Source organism: Chelonia mydas, chromosome 1 (genome assembly GCF_015237465.2).
Source record: "Chelonia mydas isolate rCheMyd1 chromosome 1, rCheMyd1.pri.v2, whole genome shotgun sequence".
NCBI classification, from domain to species: Eukaryota; Metazoa; Chordata; order Testudines; family Cheloniidae; genus Chelonia; species Chelonia mydas.
The window spans coordinates 287,038,350-287,065,703 of NC_057849.1; the positions used below are offsets into that span (position 1 = coordinate 287,038,350).

Here is a 27,354-nt window from a genome sequence, read left to right on the forward strand (position 1 = left end):
ATGATATTCTAGCACTTTTCCATACTGGCTATACCTCCCAACTACAGGTCATCTGCATGTACTCCCACTTTTTGTGCCAAGGTCAATAATAAAAATGTCAAATAAGATTGGTCCCAAGACCAGTCCCTGAGGAACTCCACTGGGTAACCTCACTCCACCCTGACACTTCTCCTTTTCGTATGACCCGATGTAGTTTCCCCTTTAACCAATTTCTTGTCCAACTTTTAATTCCCATATTAATCCCTATTTTCTCCAATTTAACTAATAATTTCCAAGTGGAATTATATCAAATGTGTTACTGAAATCCAGGTAGATTAGATCTACTGCATTTTTTTTTGTCTAAATAATCAGTTATCTTCTCAAATAAGGAAATCAGGTTGCTCTGGCATGATCTACCTTTTGTAAAACTATGTTGTATTATATCCCAATTACTGTTCACCTCTCTGTCTTTAACTACTTTTTCTTTCAAAATTTGTTCCAAGAGCTTGCATACAAGTGAGGTCAAACTAACAGGCCTGTAGTTTACTGGATCACTTTTTTCCCCCTTCTTAAAAATAGGAACTATATTAGCAATTCTGCAGTCATAGGGTATGACCCCCAAGTTTACATATTCATTAAAAATCCTTACTATTGGCATTGCAATTTCATGTGCCAGTTCCTTTAATATTCTAGGATGGGAGATTATCTGGACCCCCCAATTTAGTCCCATTCAGCTGTTTGAGTTTGACTTCCATCTCAGATGTAGAATTTCTACCTCCATATCCTCATTGCTATTAGCTACCCTGCCACTACCCCTAAACTCTTCATTAGCCTCATTAAAACCTGAGCCAAAGTATTTGTTTAGGTGTCGGGCCATGCCTAGATAAACCTTAATCGCCAGCCCATCCTCAGTACTTAGTGGTCCCACTTCTTCTTTTCTTCTTATTTATATGCCTATAGAACTTTTTACTATTGGTTTTGATTCCCTTTGCAAGGTCCAGCTCTGCTTGGCTTTTGGCAGTTCTCATTTTATCCCTACACTTTCTGACCTCCAAGAGGGAGCTTTCCTTGATGATCCTTCCCATGTTCCATTCCTTGCAGGCTTTCTGCTTTGTCTTAATCACCTGTTTGAGACGCTTGCTCATCCAGCTTGGTTGGTAACCCTTCCCTATGAATTTTTTCCCCTTGCTTGGGATGCAGGCTTCAGATAGCTTCTGCAACTTTGACAAAGTAATTCCAAGCCTCCTCCACATTCAGATCCTTCAGTTCTTTGGTCCAGTCCACTTCCCTAATTCCCTTAATTTTTTTAACTTAGCTCTTTTGAAATCAAGCACCCTTGTGGCAGATGCATTTTTGTTTATCCTTCTATTTAGTTTAAACTGAATTAACTCATGATCACTTGAACCAAGACTGTCTTCTACAACCAGTTCTTCTGAGATCCTCACTACTCACCAATACCAAATCTAAAACGGCATCACCTCTTGTTGGTTCAGCAATTATTTGTTGAAGAAATCGGTCAGCCATCACATCCAGGAAAATCTGGGACCTACTATTATTAGTAACACTTGTCCTCTAATATGTATCTAGGACGTTAAAGTCTCCCATAATCACACAATCCTCAGTACTATTTATTTAATGAAAAACATTAAAGATGTCTCTATCCATATCCAAATCGGATCCTAGTGGTCTGTAGCACACCCCAAGCACTATATGAGGGGAACCTCTAGTAGCTTTCTTCCCCAAAGTGATTTTGGTCCAAACAGACAGGCTTTGTCTTATCCATTTAATCACTTATGATTTCTTTACCGTCTACCTCATCATTAAACATACAATGCTACTCCGTCACCTTTGCCTTTATTTCTGTCTTTCCTGAACAGCACATACCCTTCAATACCTATACTACAGTCATGACTACTATTCCACCATATTTCTGGTATTACCTGGTACTCCAGTCATGACTACTATTCCACCATATCCCTGCAACATCTGGTTTCACTTCCCGCTCCAAGAGTTCTAGTTCCTTCATTTTGTTATCCAGGCTCCTTGCATTGGTGTACAAACATTTTAACAGTTGCTGCTTGGCTTTGCCCACATTGCTTGCCCGACTGGGTACAGTCATTCTACTGCCAGTATTGCCTACCTGACTGGTATCAGCACTATCCTTCCTCTTACCCTCTGCTGTTCCTTTCTCCATTGCTGTATCCATTCTTACTTGATTTTCCTCCCTCTCCATGTTAAAATCATCCATGGAGATTACATGAGCATCTCCCAACCATTGCCCCAGAGCTCCTAGTTTAAAGCTCTTTTAATGAGTTGTGCCAACCTCCATCCCAGTAGTCTATTTCCCTCCCTACTCAGATGGAGTCCATCCCATGAGAACTGTCCTCTGTTCATGAATGCCTCCCAGTGGTCAAATACCCCAAAGTCCTCCTGATAGCATCACTGCCTGAGCCAATTGTTGATCATCATAATTTTGTCTCGCCTTCATTCTCCTCCTGTAGGGACAGGCAGAACCCCACTGAAGATCACCTGAGCCTCCATTTCCTTAAGTGTCTTCCCCAGCTTCTCATAGTCTGTCTTGATATGTTCCAGTGAGAATCTAGCTGTGTCATTTATTCCCACATGAAGGATAATCAGTGGATTCTTTACTGCTCTTATTAGGATCCTCTTCAGCCTAAGGTCCACATCCCATATCTTAGGTCCTTGGAATGTATTTGGGGGACAACTTTTTGTTTCAGAAAGTGAAGGAAGTAACCAGGGGAACAGCCACTGTAGACTTGATTCTGACCAAAATGGAGACATTGGTTGTGAATCTGAAAGGTGGAAGACAATTTGGGTAAGAGTCAAAATTTAATTACAGACTTAAGGACAATCGAGTTCAAAAAAAGCAGACTTTAACAAACTCAGAAAACTGATCGGTAAGGTCCCACAGGAAGAAAATCTAAGGGATAAAGGAGGTCAGGAGGAGAGCTGGCAGTTTCTCAAGGAGACAATATGAAAAGCATAACTGCCAGCTATGCTGATGCAAAGCAAAGATAGGAAAAATAGTAAGAGGACAATATGGCTCCATCAGGAGTTCTTTAATGACTTTATAATAAAAAAGAATCCTACAAAAAGAGGAAACATAGACAAAAGTGTAGCACAAACATATAGGGACAAAATCAGAAAGGATTAGGCACAAAACAAGTTATACCTACCAAAGGACATAAAAGACAATATGGGAGCAAGAGAAAGATGAAAAAAAGTGTAGATCCTCTACTTAGTGGGGAAAGAGAGCTAATTACTGATGACATCAAGAAGTCTGAGATGTTTAATTCCTAATTTTGCTTCAGCCTTCACTAAAAAGGTTAATGGTGACCAGATTTTCAACACAATTAATATTAACAACAAGGGAGAAGGAACACAAGCCAAGATAGGGAAAGAACAGGTTAAAGAATTGAATAAGAGTTAACAACATGATGCAGTTGTGAAAAAGATTAATATCATTCTGGGCTGTATTAGCAGGAGCGTCAAATGTAAGACCCAAGACGTGACTGTCCTGCTCTACTTATAACTGGTAAAGTCTCAGCTAGAGTACTGTGTCCAATTCTGGGTGCCACACTTTAGGAAAGATGAGGATAAACTGGAGAGAGCCCAGAAGAGAGCAACAAAAATTATTAAAATGACGTATGGGGAAAGGTTAAAAAATCTGGCCATGTTAAGTCTTGAGAAAATAAGTCAGATTGGTGACCTAATAACAGTCTACACATATGTGAAGAGCTGTTATAAAAGAGGAATGTGTCCAGTTGTTCTCCATATCAGCTGAAGGTAGAACAAATAGTAATCAGCTTAACGGGCAGCAAGGGAGACTTAGGTTAGATATTAGGAAAAAAACTTTTTAACTATAAGAATAATTAAGCTCCTGAATATGCTTCCAAGGTAGGTTGTGGAATCCTCATTACTGAAGGTTTTTCAGAATAGGTTAGACAAACCCCGGTCAGGGATGGTCTACTTGGTCCTGCCTCAGTGCAGAGGGATGGACGAGATGACCTCCGGAGTCCCTTCCAGCTCTATATTTTATGATCTTACAATATACAGCAAAATGTACTATAATTTTCCAGTGGCTACGTGAATTACTACTACAATTAACTGGAATTAGAGAGGAAATTATCTGGGTGAACAAGTCATGCAAATTAATATCCATAATAAACAAACTTCCTTTGACAATGACTAGTCAATGCACTGTATTTTCTGTTGACAAATAGATTTAGAATTCTTAAAAGGCTTACTGACTGTAAATGGCAACATTCACCCCTCTTCTTCCTGTAATAAGGCATGCAAATCAAACGTACCAGTATTGCACACATGATACACAAAGAAAAAAGAATTGCACACAGGTGCACTGGCACAGGGTGAGGCTCACTCTAAAGTAATTTATATACTGATTCACAAACAAAATAAAAAGGGATGAGAAAAGGTTTATTCATCCTTTATGATTCATGTCCAATTTGATCAAATGCGCCATTATTTCTCCTTGGGGCTGGCAAAGGCGCTGTCAATGGTCCAAATTGGTAGGCAGTGTGGCATTCACTAAAATATATTTTCCAAAAAATGATATGCCAAGGCCTTGGCAAATGTAATACTACTAATGCCTGTGGCTCACTGTCTTACAATTCAAATTATATAATGCTGGGATGATTTCCATTACTGTTGGCAGTTAAGGTACAGTGAATGTTATCAAATATTTCTGTTTGTGTAAAATATTATAAACAGAATACTACAGGCTATGTGTTGGTAAGTGTCACTGAATAATTTTGGGAATGGACTACTGTATTTTCAGAATTGGGGCAAATGTTATTTTCTCTGCGAAAATCAAATATAAAATAAGAACAAGACGAGAGGAGGAGCTGAGAACTGCAATCCAAGGCACCACCACTTCTGAAATTTTCTCTGCTCCCATACCCATGTACAAAAACTACCACTGCCAGTCAAGAGACAAAGATGAGAACTAAAAGAGGAGGTTTTCCTAGGAGGATGGAGGGAAGTTCCATGTTGCCATGGGCAACTGACAGGTGGTATCTAGTCTCTATAGCAATGTGAATGTGGGAGGAGGGGAGAAGTGGAAAGAAGTTGACCACATATGGGTTCCCCCACCTCTTAATCCAGTTATCTTTAAAGAGGAGAGGAAAGGATGGTACAATGATGTAACTTGGCAGCCATTTGTCTCCCAGCAAGAACTGTGCTACAGCCATTCCTGGTGGCATACACTACCTCATGTCTAATCTTGTTTCCTTTGTGAGGATTTCAGTTCAGCTTTACTGTGGAGAAGACTATAATTCAATGTGCTTGGTTTACTGGTAGATGTTCCAAAGATGTATAGAATTAAACTGTACTCTTAAGGAAAGGAACTTTGGCACTGGGTGCTAGACTGCAGCCCCTAGGGTACTGGTTTTATTGTTAGCAACAAAAGGCAAAATATGTTTGAAGTAACGTTTCAGCTATTCTCTATGTGGATTCATTTTTCACTAACCTCCTAGAATGTTCTGGACCTTTGTGGAATCTTGTGGAATCTTCCAGACTTTCAGAGAATTACATTTTCCCTGAACCTCCTAGAATGTTGTCAGCCGTACCCTCACAGGTATATGGGGGGCGTGGAGTCTCCAGTCAGTCAGTGAGACATAAGAATGAAGTGAGAGCCCAGCTGCAATATTGTAAACCTTGTTTTATTGTGTAAATTGTGAAAGCGTACTTGTGTTTTAAGACCTGAAGAGTACAAGTTGTGACTAATAAAGGGACATCAGAAATATTTAATGAGACATCAGAGATATCTATTGAATCTCTACCTATGCAACAATTATAAAGGAACTACAGTTACTCTTTTTGCCATACTTAACACATAATCTTTGATGACTTTCTAAGACTGCAGAACATAGACTTTTGCTTTCCCTAATACTGTCTGTTTTCCCCCACAGAAAATAAAACATGCCCCTGAAGAAAACTTCAGGAGCTCAGTATAGGAAGCAAAAAAGCTCAATTGCAATCTACTCTGAAGCAAGCAAGGGGGTGAATTTGATGGGAAAATATCTGAAATAGAACAACATAGACCAGGCCTTAGGCAGCAGCAATTGTTCTAGTGCAGAAGAAATTGAGAGAAGCGTAAATGATGGAAATCTTATTACTAAGGAATTAACAGATTTACTTGAAGATAAAGAATGGAAATGTGAGGAAAGTGATGGAGAATCATCCAGTTTTCCTGGCGGCGTAAAGGAGAGCGATGATAAAGAAGAATGTAGCACACATGAAAAGGAGAGTAATGACAAAAAAGAATTAGCCTTGCATGATGACAAACAGCAGTGTGAAAAACTGCACATCACAAATCGATACATCAGATCCTGCTTTCCTGCTTATGGCTGGCAATCCTAAACTCTGCCAATACTGATCGTACAATTTTGAATGAGGAGGGCAAAATCAAGGATGTGACATTTCCAGTAAATGAGCAGACTTCTCAATGAGCCACACTTCTCAAAGTTACACTGCGAAAGAGAGAAACTGAATCGACATTGGCTAGCGTACTCAAAATCAACAACAAAGTGTTCTGTTTCTGTTGCAAATATTTGATAAGAATGCCAAATTGTTGCTTGCACTTTCTGGGTACAATTACTGGCATAACTTAGCTAATGTTCTGAAGCAAGATGAAAAGTCATCTGGCCATTTTACAGCATAGTCCAAATGACTGGAGGTCAAATCCAGGCTCAAGCTAATAATAAGCATAGACACAGAACAACAGCACATTATTAATGTAGAAACCCAGCATTGGAAGAACGTGCTCAAGCATCTGATCTCAATTACACCCTCTTTCTTGGAAAGAATAATTTGGCTTCCCAGGGCTCGTTGGATAAGTTGTTCACTGAACATAATGGTAATTTTCTCAGTATGGTAGAGCTCCTTGGGAAATAAGATGATGTCATGCGTGAGTACCTACATCAAGTAGTTCGTAAAGAAGTTATGGACCATTACGGCAGCCAATCAATTGAAAATGAATGGATTGACCTTATGGCAAGGAAGGTGCTTGATAATATATTGATGCGGCTCACCAAAGCAAAGTACCATGCCATAATAATGGACTGCACTCCCGATATTAGTCACAGTGAAAAGATGTCATTTACAGTAAGATTTGTTGATGATGAGGATAGCTGTATACAAGTAAAGGAAAATTTTATCTGTTTCTCGTCTGTGGACAACTCTACTGGAAAAGGCCTAACAGAACTGTTTGTGAACATTTTGAATGAAAATAAAATAAAGCTTCAGGACTGCTGTGGCCAAAGCTATGACAACGATGCAAAGATGAAGGGAAGAAATAGTGATGTCCAGCCAAAGGATCCTTGTGCTGAATTCCAAGAGCTTTCTTTGTGCCTTGTGGCTGCCGTTCCCTCAACCTGGTTGTGTCAGATGCAGCACCATCTTTTTTAGATTCAGTATCTCTCTTCAGAGTACTACAAAGGATATACATCCTGTTTTCAGCATCAACTATCAGGTGGAAGATCCTCTCGGACACTTACAAATCTGACCATGAAGCCACTAAGTGACACTCGGTGGAAGAGCCATATTGACAGCCTAGGGCCAGCAGGGTACCAAATCACTGAGGTTTACAACACCCTGATGGAACTGGCGCAGTTGAGTAAAACTGAGGCTGGAATCAGACATGAGGCACAAAGTCTTAGAAGAGCAGATCACTGACTTCAAATTTCTGGTCTCATTTGTGGTTGGCACAATATCCTGTTCCAAGTAAATGTAAGCAAGGCATTACAAACTCAGTCGATGGACATTGTGACTGCTACTACTTTGATAAGAAGCTGCTTTGATTTCATTGTGACCTACAGAGACAACGGATTTGAAGATGCCGTCGCTGCTGCCAAAGAAATGGCAGAAAACTTAGGAGTTGAGCCTGTCTTCAAGGAAACTTGTATTCATCAGAAGAAGAGACAGTTTGGTTACGAGGGCAGAGATGCGGTGATGGGAAGCTCGGAAGAAAAACTCATGAGAGAGATTTTTTTGCTTGCTCCTTGACACTGCTTGAGTGTCCATCGAAGAAAGGTTCAGACAAATGAAGCACCATGAAAAGACCTGCGGTTTTTTGTATGACCTTAGTAAGCTGCTGGTGGACAGGAAAGCACTCTTGAACAATTGTCTGGACCTTCACCAGATACTGACACTGAGGAATGATTGGTTGTCCATGATAAAGACCTCTATATCGAATTGGACAACATCCATCACATTTTGCCACATCGGAAACACTGTCCACCCCAAGTTCTCCAATTCATTCACGATGCAGAGCTGAAAGATGCTTTCCCAATGTGTGGATAGCTTTGAGGATTCTGCTCATGCTGCCAGCCACAGTCATGAGTGGTGAGTGCAGCTTTTCGAAGCTCAGGCTCATTAAAACATATCTTCAATCGATGATGGCCAATGAGAGACTGACATCACTTGCCGTTTTATTGCTTGAAAATGCCATTAGCCAGTCTTTGGATCTCTCTGATGCTGTGCTTTAGTTTGTGAGGGCAAAGGTGAGAAAAGCACCTTCTGAACTAAAGGACTAGGGTTAACATTCTAAGGCTGTCACCTACTGTAACACCCAATGTTGGTGCACAGTTCAATTTCCTGATGTTAGTACACTTTAGTTATTCTTAAAATTAAAAAGTTTTTATAAGCTTAGAGGAAACAATTTTTTAATTTGCTTATTCATGGCATGAATAAATACAGATTTACAGATACTAGTATGCAAATTTATTGTCTTATCTGACAGGGATAAATCATGCATACAAATTGTGCAAAGTCTTGAAATGAGCTACAAATGCAGTAACAAATAAGTTTAACAAATTGAGGGGAGGGGCACTGAAGACACTCCTCGCCTGGGGTGCCATTTGGTCTAGGGCCGGCCCTGGTGCAGCTACCTGGCAGGAAGATGCCTCCTGTAACTAAGATGAGATTGGCAAGATTTTCCTTACAACTGCCACTCTCACCCCAACAAAAGCACAATTTCACTCAAAATATATAGGAAGATATGATACAATGCATTCTGATTGACCAAAAAAAAATCATTGAGGCAAGAGCTCCGAAAGAGAACATACCCATCACATACAGTTGATTAGACCGACTGTGTAGGTGGTTTTCAGTGCAGGCACCAGTACAGAGAATGCTCACAAAAATTGAAAGTTACAACTCTCAGAAAGGCATTGGAGAAGAAAATGTGTGACAGGACTTTCAAAAACAAACAGCCATCTCTTTGCTCAAACGGGACTTAAGTTATAAAGCAAAAACATCAGAACAAGAAATGCTGTAGCACAAAATGTTATCACAGAAAACAAAACAAGGACTTGTCTAAGGAGAAAGGAATTACAATATATTATAAAAGCCATAAAAAAGTTCACATAATTTACTTCCACAAATAGATAAATGCAAAAGAACCCTGCAAAGATATGGATGCGCTATCAATAACTATGGGAGAACCAAAAGTTCCTTCAGAATCTTGAAACACTGCAAGCTCTTCTCTCTCTCATCAGGGTGGAGGCCCACTAAGTTTTGATCACTCAGGGCCTTAAAGACAAACCATCAACTTGACTTCCAGACAGTCTCCAAAAATATGTCACAAGTAGTATCATGTGTTACACTTGTCCCAGCCAATTTCTGTGACTTTACATTCACATTTTTCTACTTAAAATAAATAAATAAATAAAAATCTGTTGGTATATGATAGACTTGCAAAAACAAAAACATCAGGAACTAGCTATATGGGAGCACAGTGAAACTGACTAAACAAAGTGCTATCAAAAGCACAAGGCAGGCAAACCAGGAGAAATTATTTTTGTCACTAATCTGTTTATCCTTCTTTTCCCTAATACTATTGCTGACCCCAGTGGATCACATTGTTGGTAGCAACAGTTATAATGTTAACATAGATTGGTTGTTGGTGTTTAAGTCATTGTACCATCTAACTCTGCTCAGAGCAGGTCTGGACAACACCACAATTAAACTATCAAGTGTGCAGGTACAACCCACACCCCTCCTCAGTGTGGTGGTCTGTCCCATCTAGTGGCACCAAGACCACTTAGAGAGATTAATGAGTTTGCTCTACAGCCTTAACTAACAGCGAGTTGGCTTTTAGCTCATGTGGTAGAGGCTCATGCATTGAGTTCCAGAGGCCCAAGTTCAATCCCGCCCGCTGACAACCAGGGTCTGTCAGTGTTACACAAGTACCTTTTTTGCAGTAGTGCTCCCACTTCCATTCCTTCCTTCCATGTTGTGCTGTCTCCCTAATGCATTTTTTTGATCTCTACGCTCACATCTCCCACACCACTCTTCACTCTGAAATGGTGTGCTAGAATCTCCTTTGCTGACAGCAGCATGTTGCTTTTGCCTCCCCATTCCCTAATGTGAGGGAGGTAGGCATTTCTCTCTCTTGTATAAGTTCCCCCATGCAAATGGGGGTGGACAGGGGTGGGAGAAAGCTTCCCTATCTCATCTGTTCCTGCCCTCACATTGTCAAGAAGGAACAAGGAGACAATGGGGAAGCTTTCTCTCTTCTTGCTCTCATCACACTATGGGGAAAGGAGGGGACAGGGAGATATACTTTTCCCCCCTCCTATGTATTCTGAAGAAGTCTGGAGGTATTTGAGGATCTTTGTTCATTCATCTGACCCTAAGAACCTCAGCCACAAAGGGCCTAGACAGAACAGAGATTACTGTGCTAAATTAACTGATTATTCTCTACAAGATTCCCCTTCCCTTCAGAATCCATGTTGTTGCTACTAGTGTTCTCCACCCTCCTGTAACTGAAGTGAGATAAGGTGCTAACCAACGTAGCAGAGAAGCTGGAGATGCTTGACCAGAAAGGCCGCCAAATTCAGGAAAGCATCCCTTACTTATGAAAGTATTTAAGCACATGCTCAAGTCCCATTAAAGTCAATAATACCACCTGGCTCTTATATAACACTTTTCATCCATAAAGCTCTCAGTGCTTTTAAAAAAAGGTAAGCATCATTATCTCTGTCATGTACATGGTGAAACTGAGGTACAGATAGGTTAAAATGACTAGTCCCAGGTCACACAATAGGCAATGCTTTCCTGAATAGCAATGGATTTAAGCACAAGCTTAAGGGTTTTCTTGAAATAGGGCCTAAAGCAAAAGTAGCAGCCTGCGTGGCAGGACAAGTAGGAGTAGTTGTGAGTGAAAGGGGAGCTATGTCCCCAAAAGTCACCTTCCCAAAGCTATGTGCCCAATTACATATCTATTAAACCAACCCCCTCTTCCCCTGTCCCAGCAAAAGTACTGTAGCCACAAAGGACATAATCTAATGGTGGAGAAAATCCAGGAATAACTGACAGTTCCTGTATAGAACTCATATGCAAAACACTAGCCACTGTCTTAAATATTTTTTTTGCTTTTAAAATAATCTCTCAAAAATCTAGGGCAGGTTTCCTAATAATTTCCTTCTAAGATGAGTAGAGAAAGCATTTTGTTCTAGGTGTTGTGAAGTCTGCATATTTGAATTCCAGAAACAGACATCTGCATCTGGGAGGAGACAGGAAACTGTATGTAATGCTCCCTTTAGTCTACAAAACAAACATCTGCCGAGTCTCAAGCAGTGTATTGTCTAAATTCAAAAGTAGTAGAGCTCTACAGCTGTCTACCTCTACTCTCAGCAGCTGGGGCTAGCAGTGGAAATAAAAACTACTATGGAGGATACATTGAGAGTTTCTGCCATGAAAGGAAACAATGCTAATAAATGAAAACAAAAAAATCAACAAGAGTACAATTTTTTTTGAAAGCATGGAAAGTTTCTGAACTGACATGGGAAAATGTCACCCAATCTGCATTCATGATAAGATATGTTCACAGTTTATAACTCTCATCTTTGAAGATTCCAAGAAAAAAGATTTGAATGTTCTGTATATCATTGGCTGTGACACTAAGATTTGAACTCTACAATTTTTAACAATGCTTTAGAATGGTAGGGAACTGAAGAGGAAAGGGGGTGTTGTTTGTTTTTAAATTATTGTTGCCTGTTTGATAAACACTCTCCAGTCCCCAAAGGAGTGGATACATACATTAGCAGGCTGAAAAGCCATGGTTAAAGCCAATTTCCTGTCTACAAATAAAGTTCATTATTCAAACTGTCATCCTGAAGCCTGATAATCAATTTGAGAAGCTCAATACAATTACTGCATTTTAATAGAAAATGGTGAAATTACTGTGCAAAAGGCTTTTTTAAGTTACTATTTTATTGTTGTAGAACTCAAGAGGCAAAGGACACCGTGTAAATTTTTAGAAAAATGCCAACACAACTGCACACCTAATTACAATGCAAACTCTGCTCCCACACCTCACACAGTACACCCTCATCTCCACTGCTCTTCCTCCCACCACTCAACACTTTTTCTTTTGTTTCCTATCACCATGCCCGGACCCCTTTAATTTATCTCCGTGCTACTCATGCAAGCCCTTATCCACAAATACATGTGTTCCCTGTCTTTTTGCTAGCCCAGGCAACTCCTGATCCTATCTGGTTTATTTCCTAATATTCCAAGCACTTCCCTTCTGCAAGTTATTCATATATCCATTAGCCGCACCTGGTTTTTTGCTGTAGCACAATGCCCAGGTGGTGGGACAGTCAAACAGGCTGTATGGCTCTGACCAACGGAATAGAATTCTTAGTGTGGTTCTAGTCTGAAAAGTGTCTCCAAAATGGCATTGGGGAATTCCATGTTTATTACCTCTTAAAGAGTTTCCATAACAAGTATGTTCAATTTACAAGTAAAAAGATGGTTTTTCTAATTGCGAGCCCTGCAAATTCAGCATGGGCTCTGAGAAGCAAGTTGGAAGCTAAGTCATGCATTATTCCCAGTAATACCATTTTTTCCCCCCAGGCCAAATTAGCCCTGATTTGCATCTCTGCAAACCCATGGCCTTCAAATTAGGCCCTTGGTGTCACCAGTGAAACCCCCCCGCCCCCCCACTACCTTCAATTCGTTAAAATAATACAACTGATTGTAACTGGGTAAATAATTCTATTAATGATGCACTGATAGAATAGAATCCACAGCTCACACCTTCATAGCTGTGTTGGCTGTGCAGGAGTAAAAAAGCAGTAAAAGCTTATCTGTGTCCTTAAAGTGAGCTGAAATGAGGGAAAGCCAACAGGAAGCAGGTATCTGTTTGAGTAAGAATGTGCCGTTTAAAAAGAGCAGTTTTTCAGAAAACACTCACACTTTAGGACGTCACTGCCAAGTCTCACTACAATGGAACTGTCTGAGTGTGATATGGAACTAGAGCTGGTTGAAAGGTTTCTGAAGGAACAGTTTTCCTTCAGAAAACTTTGAATCAACAAAATCAAAATGTTTCAGGAAATCGATTTCATTGACATTTGCACAGGAAATCATCAAAATGTTTTGTTTTGCCTTTATTATTTTGATGTATAGGATTATGAATATATTGTAATTAATATAAAAATATTGAAACAAACATTTCAGATTTATCAAAACCAAACTAAATATTTTGGAATGTTTCATTTTGTGAAGAATTCCAAGGTTACAACTTTTCGTCCCAAATTGTGGCCAAAACCAAATTTTGAAAATTTCCCACTGAATGGAATTTCACCCTGCATTACGTGGAACCCGTTGGGACACCTCAGGACTGAATCTTGTGACTTTCTTGCAAAATAGTTAGAAAAGCTGCATTAATATTTCCAGATGCAGATATGGATGGACAAGAGAAAAGTCTCTGAGGCTATGTCTACACAGCTTGCAGCAGCGAGCCTCAGAAGCCAGGTCAACAGACTCAAACTCATGATTCTCACACTACGGCACTAAAAATAGCAGTGTAGATTTTGCAGCTGAGGTTGGAGCTCAGCCTCTGAAGCTTAGAGACTGGGTGCACTTCAGAGGCAGAACTCAGCCACAATGTGTACACAGCTGTGCCAAAGTGCAAGACTGAGCCTGCTGACCCCAGCTCTGAGATTTTCTGCAGCTCGCTGTGTCAACGTACCCTGAGAGGTTCATCTCCTTGGAAGATATAATTTGGGCCAGATTCTGACCCCAATTACAGTGGTGTGAAGGTGGATAAACTCTACTGACTCCAGAGCTACCCCAGTTACAACTGTGTAAATGAGATCAAAATCTGTCCCAAAAGCAGAATGTTTGCATCTTGATTGACAGGGATTTAATTCTCCACATGATAATGAGAATATATGCCTTTGTCAATGCCTGTGCAGAGCAAGGCAAGGCAGTAATAAACTCTGACTATTCCAAAGGAAGGCTAGGCTATCGCTACAAGTTTTTCTGAAAGCAATGTAATTTAGATTTTCACAAGGAGGAGAAGCAATGAGATACATAATTATGACATCCTCCCCCCCTCCCCAGGGCCCTATTTCCCTTTTGTAAGAATAGCGGTTTTCCCCAACAGTGTCCTGGGCCATATTCCCCTCCTAATTATGCTGCTAATTGACTGACACTCTCTCCTCCAAAAGATAGCAGCATTTCAATGGTACTTTGCATATAAAGTTTGTGAAGTATCCTAGAAAAGTAGGCAATACAGCTAAGATGTATTTTAGGTATGCTTACGATCATCCTCCTCTGGTGCTGAAGTTTCTATTAGCTGCGGTATACACAGCAGGTCTGGAAACAAACCCCAAGGAAATGAGGGTTTTTCCTTTTTTCCCTCCATCCTTTGCTTCTCTGTTTTACGATCATCAAACCATTCATAGTAAGTGTTTCAGAGAGGTTTCTTACTATTACAACACACATTTTGACTTTTTAACATTTAAATCGGTGTCACTATTTTTTAAATGATCATTCAAGTTTTAGAGATAGCAAAAATCACTCAAAGTTGATCTCCGAACACTAGCCCAAGCACCAGGTATGCTCTGCTGCCAAGAAGTGATTGTACAATTACAGAAAAGCACTACGGTTGGGCTGCACTGGAATGAACCAGTTCTCCTTGGAAAAAAGTTATATGGAATGCATGAGACAACAATGAGAATTGGAGTCAAGGTTTTAAGTAAATGCGGATACTGAGGGATGCAAAGACCTACTCACTCACACAGATCTAAGTTCAGGATTTAGCAAAATGCAGAATTAAATTCTAATAGTTTAGGCCTGAATTTTCACTAGAGGAAAAACTGATCCTATTTGGGGAGTAAAGGAGTAATTAAAAATCCTCTTATTCCAGGTAAAAGCCTGGTTTTAATAATATTTCGTACTTGTAGACAATAAAAAATAGAAATCAGTAAATGCAAACTTGTCTGATTAAAAGCTGCCCATCTGGAGAGTGATTTTTGCTAGAGTATAATTTATGCTTTAAAATGAAACAGATTAACAAAAAATTAAACTATTTTTATCCCACTGCTCTTCCTCAAAAAAAGCTGTAGTCATTTTAAAAATAGTGTTTAATTCTAAAGAGAAATCCCAGCCTCTCGATAAGCAAAACCTGTAGCCAAAACTAAAAGATAATTGAAAATACTACATTATCCAGCAACAATTAAATATTCATATGCATTGTTAATATATTGCATTTGGAAGCAACATTCACAGCCCCAATCCAGAGTGAAATTGCATTTTATCCAGTCACGTGAAAGTAATGAACAACATTTGTTATGATAACAGGTCTAATCATTTCCTTAGGCTGTCTCCATTCTCCATATGTTGACTTTGCATAATTCATAGGTGATACCATATGCTGTCTACAGCAAGCATCCCTGTAAGTGTTCCTGGTGATACTTGAAGGCATGTCTTCATATATTATGTTACGACATATTCAAAAAAAACAGGCAAAACAATTCTACAGAACATAATCTGCCTAAAATTTACATTAGTGGTTTGATGGACCTTAGATGACTAACTCACTGAATTACATCACTGTTCAGTGTACTCACTCACTAACAGAACACAAGCTGCTTCTTTTGGTATGATTTTTAAAGGCAAAATCAACTTTTTTGGCTCTAAAGCTAAGGAGCCAATCCTACAATTCCTATGCACATGGATAGTCCACTTTGGCTTCATTGGGATTATTAACAAAAATAGGAATTATTCACTGGAGGAAAAGCCTGCAGGATCAGGATTTGAAACATCTCTGCAACTGGAGGAAAAATAAAAATTGTACTTCCTATTTCCTGATGGACCTCTGGACCCCAGTGTCCTCTGTACTATGACCCCCAGCTAACCTCACAGCAGTGTTGCTCACATTTTTTAAGCAAGTAAAATAAAAAGATAAGCAGCTGTGTAGCAAAGACAAGAGCACTGGTGAAAACAGGATGACGAACAACAGGATCTCCAGAGAGATCATTATTGTTTGATGAGGGGAAGCAAATGAGGAAGAATATAAGTTGGGATGGAGAAAGGGGGTTGTGGGGGAGAGAAGAATGTAAAAAACTGTGTTCCTTTTACTGGAAAGAAAAAAATTTGAAGGGAGAATTTCTGAAAGATAAATGGGAGCTTAATTGGAAAATAGGCAAATAGGAATGGTGACAAGAATAGCTTTGTACATTTACGGTTTGCTTTTAAAATATTTATTAAAATCTAAGTCTAGTTATGTTAGATACATTCAAAAGCTCGTTTACTGTCACAGTACTTAAGAACCCAGGAAAGTAGTCATGAAATCAAATTCAGAAGCAAGGCAGATTCGCTAAATCTGAACACCTATTTCTCATTTTCAGAACATGAGTGTCATTAAAAATCTAAAGCACTTAACCCACACATATCTTACACTGTGGATTTCAAAAGCATAATTAAATAGTGTTACGGTTATGTAACGGAATCAAGGTATGACAAAAGTGAAAATTATCTGTAATATTTTTATGAATGATATGCATGGTAGTTGACCCATTTGGCTTGGTTTTGCTATCTAATGGATGCAAAAAGGTTAAAATGCTTCTGGGACAAAACAGTAGATATGAGGTGTTTGTTTCACAGAGCTGTCCGGGGTGATATGAATGAACCACCAAGGGCTTGCTGGAATCAACACATATCAAAGGAGGATCCTGGAAAGACAACAGAAACCCCAATGACTGAACGATTGACAGGAGGCTCACACAGGTGGAACATGTGAACTCAGCATGGTTTTGCAGCTGGAGGACACTGACAGGAACCTATGAGAAGAACTAGGGTCTCATCCAGGACGGAAATAGAAAGAAAAAGAGCCAAGATGGCTCCTACAGTAGTTTGGCTTGGTGGAGCCCTAGCTTTGGCCAGTCTGAACGCCGTCTTAACCTCTGCTTCTCTGTGCTAATCCAAGGACTTCTTGACATTGTATTCCAGTTGCCTAATAAACCTTACTCTATTTTGAAAAGGCTGCCTGGTATCGCTGAAAATGCTTACTAAGACCATTTATCCCTGACCCAGTAAAATCTCAGAACAGGAGTACTCATTAGTCAGACTCGCAGTTAAGAGCTCATGGTGAGAATCAGGAGTGCTGGAGCTGGGAGGTTCAGTGTTGGAGGTTTTTAGGCTGCATGTCCTACCCTTGTGGAAAAGTGTGACTCTGTGGGAACCTGACACACTGAAGGAGACTATGTAAAGGCTGGGGCATAGCAGAGATCTTGTCAACCCTGACAAAAGGACATTAAAATTCTGATCCTGCACAGACCTATGCATATACTTAACTTTAAGCACTTGACTTCAATGCGACTACTCTAGTGCTGAAAGTTAAGCATGTACATAAGTCTCTCAAGGATCAGGATCTAGTAAAGGCCTGACCCACATGGCACTGTACACACACAACTGCTCCTGAACTGAATGCGAGATAAGGGTACTCAGGGCTTCACAGAAAATGCTCTTCTTCCCACAGGATTAGGCTCCAAATTGTGATATAAATATAACAAAAAAAGGCCAAATGTCCAACTGCCCCAGGCACCATTATTATTATTTAAATAAATGGCGTACAGGAAAAAAAAACAAAGAAACAAACAAACAAAAAAAAGAATAATTGAGGCAACAATGTGTTTTCCTAGAAAGTTTGTCTTTGGCAGGAGGGGACCTTTCTACATGTTACGATTTGGTCACCCTTCGACAGATCATGTAGATCTCACAGGATTTTTATGCATACAGATGCATTTCTACAGATCCATGATCAGTGCTGCATTTGCAGGAGAAACATGAAAGCGGACACTAGCAGGGTTTTTTCTAAAGCATTGTTAAGGGTTCAGTGTAAATCTGTCTTCTCCCCACATTTGAAACGGCTCATTTCAAGAGTATTGCAAACTTTGCCCATGTATAAAAAGGTATTCCACAAATTAAAGCTAATGTTAAAAATATTATATAATACATAGGTTGAGAAAAGAGTGTCTGTACATCTGGGTATAGTGCTTAGATTATCCACAAATACAAAGTTTGTTTTTAAAGTCATAAGATACATATAGTGCATAATCAGCAATAACCCAAATTCAGGTGAATGAATTTAAGAATATATTTTAGATATTTAGTATCCATGCATTTGGGTACATTACTCATGAAAAATGTTATACAGAGAGTTGGTGGCGGAAAGCAAAATATATCAATGAGTGACGACTGTCCCTCAGTAATTGAGAATTTAGGATAGGTTGTCCATTTTAGAGAAAAAACAGTCCATCAGGAAAGTATTAGAGTTACTTTCCTGACTGCACTTCTCATCGGTACTCCAGCTCATTCCTCTGATATTGCCGATGTCTGGTGATGTGTTCTATGTAGATGTCCCTTGACCACCTGATGGCGTCCAACACCATGAGTTGCCGCATCAGCCGAGCTTAGCACATTCTCTCTCTCGGTAACTCCACATTCGCTCGTTACCGGGGTCCTATGCACTCAAGGCTCTGACAATCAGCACACAAGTTTGGACCTCATAGCCCCTAGCTCTCAGGGTGTTGGCCAGAGGGGCATGTTCCTCCAGCTTTCGAGAGCAGGCATTGTGGAAAGCTGGCAGAGGCCTGTTTTCGAAGGGCACTGTGAATCCACCATGATGATCTTCTTCTGGTCCTCGTTGTCCGGTCGCAGTTGGCTGTCCGTTCCGGAGATGGCTGAGTTCATGGCAATCTTCCCCAAAGGTGGCTGGAGGGCTCTGACCAGGCGATCTTGGATGGAGTTGTGTTGCAGCTGCCAGGCTCTGGAAGGGGGCTTGCAGCTACACAAGATGTGGGCTAGTGTCCTAATACTATACCAAATTAAATTACTACACCAAAATTTTCCAAAACATGATTTTTCTCCCATTTAAGGTTTAAAAAAAACATTAGATTCCAAATAGAGGAAAAGATGTAAGTCTGCTTTTCCCTCCTATGTATGGAATATGTTTGTATGAAGCTCATTTGGAAAACTTGACCACTGAGTGGAGAACATGATTCCTTCTTAGCTGAAAGGACAAGTTAGTATTACATGGGGAGGAAAGCTAAGCAATAAAGGGAGAGAGCTGGGAGATTGAGGTCAGAAACTGATGCTTTTGTTTTAGTTATGTTCTTATTTTTAAGTTTAGATAATAGCTTTTATTATGCATGATGCTCTAAGGTCTATGAAAGAGAGCACACAGGCAGGTATTATTCACTTAAGACTCAATTCTGCACCACTGAAATCAAGTTTTTTCACTGACTTCAGTAGGAGCAGGATCCGGCCCCTTTAAACATCATTCTTCACCTATGTATTTAAGTCCCCTATACATGTGGAATAAGAAATGTAAGGCTATTGACTTGCTTTGATCTTGGGTAAGTCACTTAAATCGTTCTGTTCCTTAGTTTACCCCTCTGTTAAATAAGTACAGTATAATAATGATCTCACAGGGATGCTGTGAGTTTTATAAGTGTCTGTTGAATACTTTGAGATCCACAGATTAAAAAATGCATAATGCTGTTCCAAGTCCTGAAACCTTTCTGTCTTTTGGAGAAAGTATCTGTCTAAAAGCAATGTCCCTGCTTTAATTAAGCTAATATATAGGGCCCAGTTGTTACAAGAGAAGTTCAGATTTAAACTAACCAAAAAGTTAGTTTAAAAAACACCTGTACAGTTAGATACCACCTTGAGCAACCCTTCTGATGAGCCCATCTGTCATCTTCCAAGCTTTAATACAGAACTTTGTCACAGCTTTAAGAACCAGATTCTGCTTGTGACAGTCAATATTAAACTTCCTGTCAAAAAAGTTCAGTAAGGATAAAATAGGGTTCAAGATTAGAGATATATAAAAAAACTACAACAACTGACAAAAAATTAAGTAAAAAAATGTAATTTAAAAAAATGTAATTTAAAAAAAACACTTGTGAATTAGAATACATCGGTTGTGCCTGATGTTTGTGCTCTTACAAAAACAGGTTTCTCTGGTAAAAACAACAACCATAGGTTGCCAGTAGCTGGAAAAAACGTATTCACCAAGATAACAACCCTAATACTGTCGCTGCAGACTCAAATACTGAGGTTGAATAAGCAACAGTCTTTGAGACAGGTATGGATAAAAATTAGAAGACAAAGCTTGGAACAGAAAATGGACTCAAATAGCCCTTATTTAACATCATAGGATAACAGATGACATTGCATAGCAATTGCCTTATACAATTTAAGGGGTTTAAAGTAAAATCAGAGAGTACTGCAGCCCTTAATAGAACTCTCATTAAAGGATAATGCCAGACTATATAGAAAAACAGAAGTGCATCTATTAATTACAAATTAAGAGTGTTGGGACTTCCTGATGGAGCCAAGACAGTTAACAATGTAGGAGCTTTTGCAGCAATTATAAAAAATTAAAATAGAAGCTTGATTTCTCTCCCCTTGGAAGTTTCTAAAGCATTTTGTATTGGATAGTAATTTTCTGTTAATTCTACCAACAGTTCATCCTATTGCTGATACTTCAGGTCAACTCCAGATTGCATCCTTCATGGTAACCCTTGATTGACATATTACTGATACAGCTGCTGTTTCTTCCTTACTCTTATTTTTAAGAAGGGGATTTTTGTTCATACTTTTCTTGCTCTGGCTCAGTAGATGACCCCCATACCTGGTCCAAACCTCCCCAACAACAACAAAACAAAATAAAAACAAAAACTCCTCACCTTGAAAGCAGGTTTTGTGGGTGATGGGTCGGATATGATGGGTTCTCTTTTCTGCTATATTTCTCATTCTTTGGCATTAAACAAAGTAATACTCTTAATTACCTGGAGGAAACTGAATACTCTGAATTCACTTTATTTGGCTCAAGATAAAAAAAGGAGATGGAAAGAAAGATTAACTGGGAGATGTGTATGGTTCAATGACTGATTTCAGTACCGATTAGATTATATCAGCATTCTGATCTTAAGTTATACTTTGAGCTATTATTTATATCACAACAGTTCCTAGCGGCCCCAATTGAAAATGGGGTCCCATTGTGCTACGCACTGTACACACACACACTAAGAGGCAGTCCCTGCCCCAAAGAGCTCACAATTCAAATAAAGACAAAGAAAGGAAGTATTGTTATCTCCACTTTACAGTGCAGAAGTGAAAGAGGAAGAGATTAAATGGCTTGCCCCAAGTATTTGGGAAAGCTGAGAACAGAACCCAGATATCCAATGACCTTATCTAGGCATTTAACCGCAAGACTATACCTATATCTCTCCCTGTGCCGAGGGCCATAAATATAGACCGACAGACTTCTCCCCCAATTCACTAGAATCCCGTATAAATGTGACTGATTCCCTTTTTTTTTTCCTCCAAAGTTACTAGGACAATATCTTTTCAGTTCTATTATCCAACTTGTTAATTGGAGTTTTTGTGAATCATCAGTAGTTCAACCCAAATTGGATGATTGCCTCATTAAATTCTTGTCTCATTTCCATTAAGATTTTATAAGTTTCATGGGAATTTATCATGTTACATGTCAGCTCTAAGTGTTTAAGTTTTTGTTCTAAATGGTTTATTTTAGTGGTTACTTATGTCTTTTTGCTGGCGATGACAGAACAGTTTGCTTTCAGAGGTAGCCTTTTAGGGAGTCTCAAAGGCTGCAAGATGGATCAATCTTTGTTTTTGGAGGTAGTTTGAAAAATGTGTGATACTTTTAACCATAAGAACACATTTCATATGTTGACACACTGTTGCAATGCAATATTATTAAAAGTTCCAATATGGGGCTATATTATGCCTCTGGAGGAAGGTTTCAAATACACCAGCCCATGATCCACAAGATGGATGATATCAGCCATGACAGATTATGAATACTGTAGGAACATACAGGTTATGAATACTGTAGGAGTGTACTATGTAAGCATCTAAGAACCTTGATATGTAACCTACTTGTTGAGACTGTTATAATTTATATTGATAGAGGGACAGGGGAATGTTTATTAGATGCCATAATGCTTGAATTCAATAGGGGCTGTGGAAAGAACAAACTGGGAAGCAACACAATGGTTTTCCAGATAAGAACATCTAAGTACACACTTGGAAGACAATGGGTCAAGCTGCTAGCTTCAAGGATGTCTCCAAAGAGTTGCAAACCTTGTTGTGTGAGTTAGCAGATCAAAAGGGGCTATAAATGGGGGGGGGGGGTAATGTAAAGGGAACACAGAGGAAGGTTCTGTGACAGGGTCTATAAGGAAGCAGTCCATCGAGGGTCCCCATGTGGAAGATGATTAGACCCCTGGTAAGCATATATGAGGACAGTCTATTTTATTGTTTTTAAGATACCAAACAGCCTCCTTAAAACAAAAAGTAACTGTATTAATCAACAGCCATTACCCCCAGAAGAAAAAGAATAAAAGAGAATGGACCTACATAGAACTGTAGGGCTGGAAGGAAGCTTCAGAGGTCATTTAGTCCAGCCCTCTCCACTCAGGCAGGACCAAGTATACCTAGAACATCCTTGACAGGTGTTGGTATAACTGGCTCTGTGGTGAGGGGAAAGCAGTAGACGTGTTATTCCTTGACTTTAGCAAAGCTTTTGACATGGTCTCCCCACAGTATTCTTGCCAGCAAGTTAAAGACGTATGGGCTGGATGAATGGACTAGAAGGTGGATAGAAAGCTGGCTAGATCATCAGGCTCAACAGGTAGTGATCAATGGCTCCACGTCTAGTTGGCAGCCGATATCAAGCGGAGTGCCCCAAGGGTCGGTCCTGGGGCCGGTTTTGTTCAATATCTTCATTAATGATCTGGAGGATGGCATGGATTGCACCCTCAGCAAGTTTGCAGATGTCACTAAACTGAGAGGAGAGGTAGATACACTGGAGGGTAGGGATAGGATACAGAAGGACCTAGACAAATTAGAGGACTGGGCTAAAAGAAATCTGATGAGGTTCAACAAGGACAAGTGCAGAGTCCTGCACTTAGGACGGAAGAATCCCATGCACCGCTACAGGTTAGGGACCGAATGGCTAGGCAGGAGTTTTGCAGAAAAGGACCTAGGGGTTACAGTGGACGAGAAGCTGGATATGAATCAACAGCGTGCCCTTGTTGCCAAGAAGGCCAATGGCATTTTGGGATGTATAAGTAGGGGCATTGCCAGCAGATCAAGGGACGTGATCGTTCCCCTCTATTTGACATTGGAGAGGCCTCATCTGGAGTACTGTGTCCAGTTTTGGGCCCCACAGTACAAGAAGGATGTGGAAAAATTGGAAAGAGTCCAGTGGAAGGCAACAAAAATTATTAGGGGACTGGAACACATGACTTATGAGGAGAGGCTGAGGGAACTGGGATTGTTTAAGTCTGCGGAAGAGAAGAATGAGGGGGGATTTGATAGCTGCTTTCAACTACCTGAAAGGGAGTTCCAAAGAGGATGGATCTAGACTGTTCTCAGTGGTAGCTGATGACAGAACAAGGAGTAATGATCTCAAGTTGCAGTGGGGGAGGTTTAGGTTGGATATTAGGAAAAACTTTTTCACTAGGAGGGTGGTGAAGCACTGGAATGCGTTACCTAGGGAGGTGGTGGAATCTCCTTCCTTAGAAGTTTTTAAGGTCAGGCTTGACAAAGCCCTGGCTGGGATGATTTAGCTGGGGATTGGTCCTGCTTTGAGCAGGGGGTTGGACTAGGTGACCTCCTGAGGTCCCCTCCAACGCTGATGTTCTATGATTCTATGAATCTGTTCCTAAAAATCTCCAATGACGGGAATTACACAACCTCCCTTGTGATTAGTACACAGGGGACTGCAGCCCAAGGGCCTGCCTGAGAGTATGATTCCACCCAGAGTCAGGTAATGACTTGAAGCCTGAAACCTAATGGGGGTGCACTCCAAGAGATCAGGAGGGTGCAGAATTGCAGTTTGCCTGGTAATTGTGACATCAGTTAACGTAAGACTTCAAGAGACTCAGAGCTTAAAATCACACCCATGGTGTGGTAGCAATACTGCATTAGGAAAGGGAAGGAATATCATCTGATCTAAGCACGTTTATCAGATGGTCACATCAAATTAAAGTCTAACATATAATATCCTCCGCTGACTAGCACCATTCCAACGAGAGCATTTGTACAAGGAAATGCCCGACATACAGTTAAAAGTCTCAACAATAACAGAATCTTCAAATTCAATACCAACCACTTTATAATGAGCAGTTGGGACACGTAAGTGACCTAAGTAAGTAAAACTCATTGTATTTTATTTAAACTAAATCTGTTACATTTATGGATGATTCTGTAAGTCATATAGTGAGCCCCGAATACAGAAATGCAACACTTTTTCTGCCAAGGTTTTAGAAAAGGAGACAAGCAACCAATGGTCTCTCAAAATAAGTCTCTGAGGGTGTCCCAAAAGTGCATGAAATTTCAAAGTTTAGAAGTATATAGCCAAAGACATTCACTTTGGTCTTATCTAAGATGAAGTTAAAGGTGTAGTGAGGCTTTTAGGAAAGGGAATGACTAAGAGAATAAAATAAATGTGGTTGTGGAACTCTCCCTCCTTGAGGTCTAGAGCATAGGTTTTCAATTTGGGGTCCACGATCCTGAGGGCTCTCAAACAGGTGTCAAGGGTCACAACCATCCTGCCCTTCCAATATTGCTAAATTGGAGCCAAGTCTCAGATATATGGGAAGAGGATCCCGTTGTGGAAAAGGTAAAGAACCACTGGCTGAGAGTACCACCTTGGTTTATAAGACTTCTCTAACTTGTTCTGTGAAGAGAAAGAAAGCAATTCCTCCCTTACCAGATTTTAAATTTTAAAATTAGATATAGAATTATGAAAGTTAGAGATGGAATCGACTTAACCTATCTATTATAGAAGCCACATTCAGCTCAATCAAAACCCAGATGTTATTTCAAGACACATTTGATCTACTAGAGAAATGGGAGCCCTACAAATAAATACCCTAAATAAGGGCACAGTATTAACATGTCCCAGGCGAGCAGATGGTTAAACAGATTTTTCTAAACAGTTCTCATCTTCCTTAACGTTCAGTGAATATGGTACTACTGATTTCATACTCAACATAAAAATACTCCACATATTGCAAATTCACAAAGTATACTTTGTTCTGTCCATTAGAATAATTCACCTTTCATCTTCCCATATGAAAGACTCCTTGGGGTCAACAACCCAGATTTTGGGAGACATCCTTAGAAGGCAGAGAAGGAAGTGGATTAGCGTCTTCCTCCTCCAATATCATGCACAGACTACCAGCTTTAACAGTTACCTTTTCCCCATAGGGAAAGTTATAAAGGTGTGGCAATGAATGCAAAGTCACCTTAACATAGATCAGTTCCTTCTTATTTGTGCGCAGGGTAAAGCCCAGCAGCCTGATTTAACACAGCTTTTGTGACAGTACCATTCCTTCTATGACTGAAGGAAAAAGTCACCCTACAGCAGATGAGTGGGTACAAAAAATGCTACACATCAGAAGTGTAGCCTGTTACACTGATTTTATACAGGTGTACATGCCTCAAGAAAGTTCAGGGCAGTGGAGAATCAAGGTTCATACAGAGAGCAAGCTAAAGAACTGGCTCAGTTATACTCCCGTTGCCATCAGTGGAAGCAGGAACAGACCCAATAGGAAAGGGATGTTGGATTCTATTGTAATGAAATAATCAGTTTAAGGTAATCTGGGTTTTAAGACTCAATTGGTTAAATGCAAGGTTTATTTTGCGGTCTGATGATTGTTAGAAAATGTACCTGTCATGTATCTACTCCTATGACTTATGTGAAGATAAAACCCATTTTTTTTAGGTCACAAGTATAGCAACCTTTTCCCCTCCTCTTACTATGAGCAAAGGATATGTTTCTATGAGGTAAAGTGAACTTGGGAAGAATGTTACCTTGTGAGACTAAAATGTGTTTTTGATAGCGTATGACATATTTTTTATTTTGTTTGAAACGATACTGTAGTGACAGATGTATCGGATACCTTCTTATATGGCATATGTATTTCTTAATCTTGTGCATGTTATCCTCCCAAAAACATCATTCCTGTACATTTTATGTGGTATAAACAGACTTTTGAAGATTCAGAGATTATTTTATTTTTACTTTTTCCTAAATCAGCATTTAAGGTGTCTGTTTCTAATTAGCATAAATCATCAAATCAGTGAGTCACTTCATATGAAAGGTAGGTAGTAAAAACATTTCATTTCCAGAGCAAAAAAAACCCCACCCCTACTTCATTAATCTGGACTTAAGGTGGTAAATATTTAATATCATTAATGTAAGGGGGGTGCTTTAATAGTTTTGTGGTTTTAAAATATAAACCACAAAGATTCTCAAAAGGAGCCTAAAGGGTGCCCAGCTCCATTTGGATCCTGTGAAAGTCCCAGTCTAACTGAAGGCCAAGTAGTTCACAGTTAAGGCAATACTTTGTAACCAATGGAATGCATGGAAATACAGAGGTAAGACTCTCCCTGAAAACAACTGTAAACCTATGCTCAAATACCTGCTACTCTCTACACCACTCATGAAAGGACTACCTTGCCGATTTGCTGGCCTTTATAATGTCCCCGGACAACCTGGACTTCGTCATCTTTTCGGATCTGCATAGAGCGGACATTGTATTTCTGCCTTAGCTCCTTGGAAAGGGGGGAAAGACATGATCTTCCTGCGAATGTGAGAGGGTGCATTGAAGTGCCTCTTGCAGTTCTTGCTGCGGTCCGAGGTCACAAAAGGATTGAACTTCATTTTGGCCCGCTGCTGGCTCCACTATGGCAGTAAGGTGGATACCCGGAACTCTGATGGCTAAATGCCATTTCAAAACCAATACACTCTAGTATTTTCCTTGCAACTGCAGATATCTTAAAATGCAGTTCTTGACCCATCTATTCTCCATATACACTAACAACTTTGTACAAATGGCATCAAGAGGGTACACTTATATCACGTTTAATTTGCTCAGTTTATATAGACAAACGGTGTTTGTTTTGTTTAACCTGCCAGCCCTGCAAACATAAGTTTCAATCCTACAAAAAACTCTTAACGGACAGACACCTGTTCCTTCATGGAGCCTCAAT

At 39.8% G+C, this 27,354-nt stretch overlaps 1 protein-coding gene and 1 long non-coding RNA gene across 7 annotated transcripts in view; both read right to left on the minus strand.

Moving 5' to 3' along the window:
* SRGAP1 (SLIT-ROBO Rho GTPase activating protein 1) overlaps window positions 1-27,354 on the minus strand; it is a 232,356-nt gene that overhangs the window by 149,556 nt on the left and 55,446 nt on the right. The window lies entirely within an intron of this gene.
* On the minus strand, window positions 778-27,321 carry LOC122466177. The gene is made up of 5 exons (XR_006291497.1): window positions 26,937-27,321; window positions 21,343-21,347; window positions 19,709-19,712; window positions 12,383-12,394; window positions 778-788 (listed from the first exon to the last, which is right to left on the minus strand). It is a non-coding gene; the product is annotated as an uncharacterized LOC122466177 (long non-coding RNA).